This window comes from Sus scrofa, chromosome 1, assembly GCF_054392235.1.
Source record: "Sus scrofa isolate SSC_HxYL_T2T_F1_AM1 chromosome 1, Sscrofa_HxYL_maternal_Yorkshire_Landrace_v2.0, whole genome shotgun sequence".
Taxonomy (NCBI): domain Eukaryota; kingdom Metazoa; phylum Chordata; class Mammalia; order Artiodactyla; family Suidae; genus Sus; species Sus scrofa.
This window is the reverse complement of record NC_139383.1, coordinates 224,124,528-224,131,520: the sequence shown is the minus strand read 5'-3', so window position 1 is coordinate 224,131,520 and position 6,993 is coordinate 224,124,528. Positions and strand designations below refer to the sequence as shown.

Below are 6,993 nucleotides of genomic sequence, written 5' to 3'. Positions count from 1 at the left end.
CTTAATGATTCAACCACTAAGATTAACTTCTCCAGGGAGAACTCTGCAGAACTAATAGGTTTATAAATATGATGGCCAGCAGGGCTATTTCACTCAACAGTAGATTGTTGCTTACCTGTTATAACTTCAAAATGTGAAGAGGGTTTCCACTAAAAATTACTCTGCCAACTGAACTTTGAGCTTTCTTTAGCAGGCAATACCAATTTTATTCTATAATTAAGAGCTTAAGATAAAAATATATTTAGAATGATTCCTTTTGTTTTTTTCCTTCTTTTAAAGGGTCATCAGGTATTAGAGGGAGGTGAGTAACAAAAATGACCCTAGGGAAATCCAAAGATCACTGGATAAGTAAGCATTTAAACAAGCTAGGAGGAGTGGGACAAGTCTGCTGTTTAATGGGAAAAATTCTTAGATTTGACTTCTGGTACATAGAAGCACACTGAGAGCCAGAACTGATAACTGGCTGACAGCTCAAACAGGTACTTCTGAGGTAGGCATGTGTGGACTTACATCTGGTCTAGGCTATGTAACTTTAGAAAATTCAATTAACTTTTCTGAGCCTTAGTTTCATATTCTATAAACTGTGAATGATTTCACAGAACAGGGTAAGGTATTAAAATTAATACAAGTAAGGCAACACATAGCAATTGCTAAATCCTTAAAATGTTAGTCATTTTTTCCCCCATTTTCTATTCTTACTTCCTGTGCAATGGCTGGATACAAAATGCTTGAAGACATATAATATTTCCAAATAGTCCCTGGATACAGGGTGAATAAGAGATACAAAAACTGCATGATTAGGAAGATAGGGAGAATGTGAGAAAACAATGAAACATGGTAAGGGGGGCAAGGGGGGGTGTGAGAGCCAGCTGTGGAGTGACCATAGAACAGATTGATCTGGGTTGGTTGGCCCACCTTCTTTTACTCCCAGCTGTATACATTTTATTTTCTTCAGAAAATTCTCCTTCTGAACTTTTAAATTATTTTTTAATTTTTTAATTTTTTAAAATTTATTTATTTTTTGCTTTTTAGGGCTACACCTATGGCATATGGAGGGTCCCAGGCTAGGGATCGAATTGGAGCTATAGCCATCAGCCTACGCCAGAGCCACAGCAATGCCAGATCCAAGCCGCATCTGTGACCTACACCACAGCTCACGGCAATGCCAGATCCTTAACCCACTGAGTGAGGCCAGGGATCAAACCCTCAAACCCTCAACCTTATGGTTCCTACTCGGATTCGTTTCCACTGAGCCCTGATGGGATCTCCTTTCTTCCTGTACTTTTAAGCACTCATAAATAGAAATGATAGTGCTTGACAGAATTGAACACTTAAACAGTTATTATTATGATTCTTTATGTGGGATTAATTTAATGTTTGTTCAATGTACATAATAACTATTACTCTTAATTTTTATTTAATTTTTTTTCCTTGCTAGGAGGACTTTTTGAACCCCTGATGAATGCCACATACTTTTTAGAAGTTTTGTAATATTTTCAGGAATATTAATTGTAAACAATACAGGGATATGATGGTGAGAGAGTTTGGTGATAAAATTTACCTTCTCCCAAATATTAAAGTAGAAAAAGAACTAAGGTAAAATTGCTTTTTGAAAGTTAAACTATAAAATCAATATAAAAATGCCAAGCATAGATATATAAACTGTCCACACTGAAATATATAAATGTTTTGCTATACAAAGCTTGACCTTAAACAAGGTCAAGATAGAATGGCCTCCAGGCTAAAACCTACCTGTACCATAATTGAAGTTATTTACATATATAGAAAGAATGTGCCCATCGAAGGAATGTTAGCAAGGGAAACATAGGATATTAAGAAACAAACATTGATGATGAATGAATTCTTAACCCACTTAAGGGATTGGCTTCATTAGCTCCAGATCCAGGTATCAAATCCCTTCTGCAAGATCTAATTCTTCAGTGAAGGCAGATACACCCAGAATGACGATCTCGATAAATCTTAACATCTTATGCAGTAGTCCACAATCTAAAGCCCGCAGGGACAAATTCAGCCCATAGCTTGTTTTTGTAAATAAAGTGTTTTGGACTATAGCAATGGCCATTCATTTATGTACTGTCTATGGCTGCTTTCTACTACAACAGCAGGGTGGAGTGGTTATAGATGTGACTGAAATTGTATGGTCTGCCAGGCCAAAAATATTAACTATCTGGCTCTTTATAGAAAATGTCTGCTGACCCCAGACAACTCAGCAAGCTTCCCTACACTTCATGTTCAACCAACAACCTTTTTATTTGATGTCAATGGTTTATTTGCTCCTGTACATATTTTGTACTAGGGGAGAGCCAACATGTAGAAGAGCAATAAACCAATTTATTGAAAGCTTTATCTTTTCATATGTCATGGTAGACCCTTTGGGTAGACTAACATTTACATATGTGAGTACAAAGCTGGTGGGGTGACCTAATGACCACTCTCAGGGCCCCATGACATCAGTCTGTTTGGAGGTCAGCACAGCTCCTCTGGGTAACTTTGGAAATTACAGTGCATCCTTTTTTCCTGACAGCATTGTTTCAATCATTACTTTATAGATGAGGAAGCTAAAATTCAGAGAGAGGAAGAAAGAAAACATTTATTGAATATATAATATGTTCTAGGCTTGCAGCTGTTTCCTGTGCAATGCCATTTAACCTGTACAAGCCCACACAAGAGATACAAAACTCACGTGTGTATTTTCACAGATGTGGAACTGTACACCTAGAAATGGTAAGGCCACACTATTGTGTTAGGAAAGCTAGGATTTGAAACCAGGTGCTCAGACTCAGATACGTTTACTCTGTGGTGTTTTCACTTGACCTAGAATGCCTGGCAAGTCTTCCGATGCTAGGTTTAAGAAAGAAACACCATATGTCTTTGTCTCTTTCTCCCACTGAGGTGTACTGTTGTTCTTTAAGAAACATTAAGTTAGAAAATCCTAGAAAATTTAAAGGCACAAAATTTTAAAACAAATCCTGAACATTAATACTGGAGTATAGAATCTTAGCCAGCTACTCTACATATTCAAGCATGCTCTTGCATAAATAAATTCGTGCTACTGCAGCCTGATGTTCATAAATAACTGTTCCTAAAAAAAAATTTTTTTTCAAAACTGGTTTTGTATTTGAAATGATTTAAATATTGTACTTTGAATTCACTGCAGCAGGAACGTATTTTAGAATTTTTAAAAGCTGAACAGAATGGAAGGTTATCTATAACATGAGCATAATCACAGTCATAATATCTGTTTAGAATAAAACACTGAAAAGAATTAAAATGTTCCCTTCAAGCCAAACTCAAAGAAATTGCAACATAAAATAGACTGTAAACGTGCAGTTAATGTTTCTTGCTGGGGCCCATTCTTTAGCAGTTCAGAACATGTGAAAAGCTTTTGGTTGTAATTTTTTCAGAACTAAAGGAAACCAGCCCATAGAGATAGATCTAGTCCCATTCTCTCACACAGTGGTTATGCACCACCCTGGTTTTGATTTGTAAAGGTCTTACCTGAGTATCTTTTTGTATTCCTATCAAATTGAAAACTTTTAGATAGCAAAGTGTATCTCAATGACACTTACTTTACTACTATACAGATGGTGATTGTTTAATTTTAAAAAATTGGAAACGTATGACATATTTATAAGAATTTTAAACAAATCTTAAATGAAAATATATGAAGATATTCAAAAAGAAAAACTCTAATCCATGAGGAATTCATTTTCCTAGTTTCTCCCTTCACATTTTTAAAAATAGGGAACCAGAACTAAACTCTGGGAAGCATGAAATTGAATGAGTAAATGCCATTATTTGGAAAAGTCTAGTCACACAAAGTTAGCATTGGAATGCACCTCTGAGACCACTAATTCAAGCTATTACACACATGCATTGCATAAACCCTAGAAACATTTAGTGGGGAACTCAAGGCCACAGGTAGCTAATCTGGGAGGAAAAACTGGGACCCCTCAATCCAAGTTAATCTCCTACCTTAAGAGTTTATCTCAACTGTACTAGCTCTCTAGGAGAAATTGAAGTTTATATTTCCTTTAGAATTGTTTGAAAAAAGAAGTCTCTAAAATGTAAGAAGTTATTCTAGGCCTCCTCAGTACTAGCAGAAAAGGGACAATGTATTTCTTGGAAGGCTGTTGTTGTAGACAGAATGGAATTTATCTCAATTTAAGGATGAAAGGAGGAGTTTAATGGCTCATTTAACCAAACTATGCAGGGTGCTGGCTGTGGGTGAGTAGACCTGGAGATTCAAACACTCTTAGGATCTGTCTTTTTGTATCCTTCATCTTTGCTCTTTCAGTGTTGGTTTTATTCTCTCAGGCTGATTGTTTCTGTGAGGCTGGAACCAGAACTTTGGGTAACTTTAGGCTTAATCCTCACTTCTTCATAACTAAAAGAAAAGACAATGCCTTTCCAGTGTTAATGAGGGAAATCCTGGGGTGGAAATGTGGATGGGTTCTGATAAGACCAAATGCTCATCTCTGGACTGAACACTGGTTGAAAGGTTGATTCCTAGATAACCCTAATTGGAATTATGTTTCAGAAATGAGCAGAGTAATAAGACTGAAACTCACTTCAAATTCACCTTTGGGGAGTTCCCATCTTGGCTCAGTGGTTAACGATCCGACTAGAAACCATGAGGTCATGGGTTTGGTTCCGGGCCTCTTCCATGGGTTAAGGATCTGGTGTTGCCATGAGCTGTGGTGTAGGTCACAGACACATTTCTGTGGCTCTGGCGTAGGCTGGTGGCTACCCCTCTGATTTGCCCCTAGCCTGGGAACCTCCACATGCCACGGGTACAGCCCTAGAAAAGATGAAAAAAAAGTCACCTTTGGGATATAAGAGATGCAAATTCCATAGGGAATTAGGAGTGATGCTACCTAAGCAAGGAGGAAAGATGGGCTGGGTACCAAATGAGAATTAGAGTCCCTGAAGATAATATACTAGATAATATACTAGGCACTTACGGAATGTTTTTTAGCCTGCTTAGAACCTGGATTCTCTTTCCTTCTTTTAGGGAAGCATGAATTTTATGAGCGTTGGCAGGAGGCATAAGCTATTTTCCACTACCTATTTTCTAGACCAGTTGATAATACCAAAAGCTTAGTGGCCCATCTTCCCTTGAAACTAGGGCTCAAGAACATGACCTAGACTCAGCCAATGTCCTGGACTATGAGTCAGGGATTAGTAACACCAGTATTCAGTTTATAGGCTATAGCAGACACAATATCCAGTCCAGGGGAAGCAGTAGACTCAGTGGATACAAGCTGGGCACCCAGGAACTCAGGTGTAGTTAACAGTGGTGTCCTAACAGGACTGGAATTGCAGTGTGAATTTGAAAGTGACCCTACCTTCTCTCCAACTTTATTAGTTTCTGTATCTTCCTTCCTTCCTTCCGCCTGCCTTCTTTCCTTCCTTCCTTCCCTCCTTCCCCACTTCCTTTCTTGCTAGGAATGTTTCAGAAACTTGCATAGCATCCTTGCACTGGGGCCATGCTACTGGTACCTGTATCATTCCAATTTTAGTATGTGTGCTGCCAAAGTGAGCACCATTCTTGCCCATTTCTGAGCCAGATTCTCTAGCCTTCTTGGTGATACTATGAACTCCCAGTAACTTTACAACAAATCAATTCTCTGCTTAATCAGTCTAGAGTTAGTTTCCATGGCTCAAAACTAAGATTTAAAAAAAAAATCATGTAATTCAGTATCTCAGCACCAGAAAAATGGAAGTGTATTGTATTGTTCAGAAACTTAATACCTCTCTTCTTTGAGGAGTTTTTATTAACAACTTGCCCTATATTTAGTGTTGGTGATTTTAACATGGAGGCTACTTACATCAATCCATATTAAATACTTCCAAAACTTATTCATTAGCCTATGCCATCCACAGGTAGATGGGTAATATCATGGTTAAACAATATGGGGTTCAATATTTCTCTTGGATTTCATTATTGGGATGACTTCAGGTCAGCATAACCTTTTGTCTTTTTCTCCTTGAGTCCTACCAATGTAATGGTACCAATAAGTACTTCCCTTTCAACTGAACTCTCAGTTAGAACATGCCATCCCACCCTTGAAAGAACAATTGTCTGATTCCCAACTCATTAGAAGCAATAAGGAAAATCAGCAAGAAGAAAAACTAAATTTTTAATGATCAATTTTTAATGCAGAGTCAGTATTATTTGAATTAAGGCAATATTTTCCTTAGGAAGGCCAATATATAAATTGCCACAAATAAAAATGAAGATTAAAAAATTGTCTTTCACATGACAACATGAACTTCCATTTTTTTATTGTTCTGTTTTGTTTTACAGTTTATGCATAAGATAAAATTTAGGCTGGTGTTACTAAGGAATGAGAGGAAATTTTTGCCAAAGCTAAATGCCATCTGAGAATATCCAACCTGTCACCAAAGGATTTATTAATTTATCTCCTCTCTAGACTTTGTTTGGACAAAGAACACATATACACATGGTTGCTATGGATGGATGTCATTGACCCCTGTAAGTGGCCCATGTTAATCCACCAAAATATTTAAACATGCTGTTTGGTCCAGGGCTATTAAGGACAGTTTTGCAGCAAACTGAGTGATACATGGTTTCTTACTGCCTCCTAGTAGCTCATGAGCCATAGGTGTGTTTAGTTGTTTGCTCAATTTTGTAAACACTAACTAGATTAGGCATTTCTGTCTTTTCTAGGGTAGCATCAAGTGTAAAAAGTGTGACTGACTAACTTAATAGCAATGACACTGTTAAATAAATGCTGCACTTCAGAGAAGTAGGTCTTAACTTGGAATGTATCATGAGCTATCAAGTCATTACAAACTGACCACACTAGGAACTTCAAATCATTTTCCACTAAGGGAAAATACACAGTAATTACATTTTGAAGCATTTTCTGCTGGCTTCTTCTCTACTGCTTTTTTCATATTCATTTTACTGGGAGCTGATCACCTTTCAGAAGGAAGGACAGACAT

General features: G+C 37.4%; 1 non-coding gene across 1 annotated transcript; it reads right to left on the bottom strand.

Annotated features, from left to right (window-relative positions):
* Nucleotides 1-5,460: 5,460 nt before the first annotated feature.
* On the bottom strand, nt 5,461-5,567 carry LOC146407025 (U6 spliceosomal RNA). Its single transcript, XR_014832620.1, has one exon. It is a non-coding gene; the product is annotated as a U6 spliceosomal RNA (small nuclear RNA).
* Nucleotides 5,568-6,993: the final 1,426 nt, after the last annotated feature.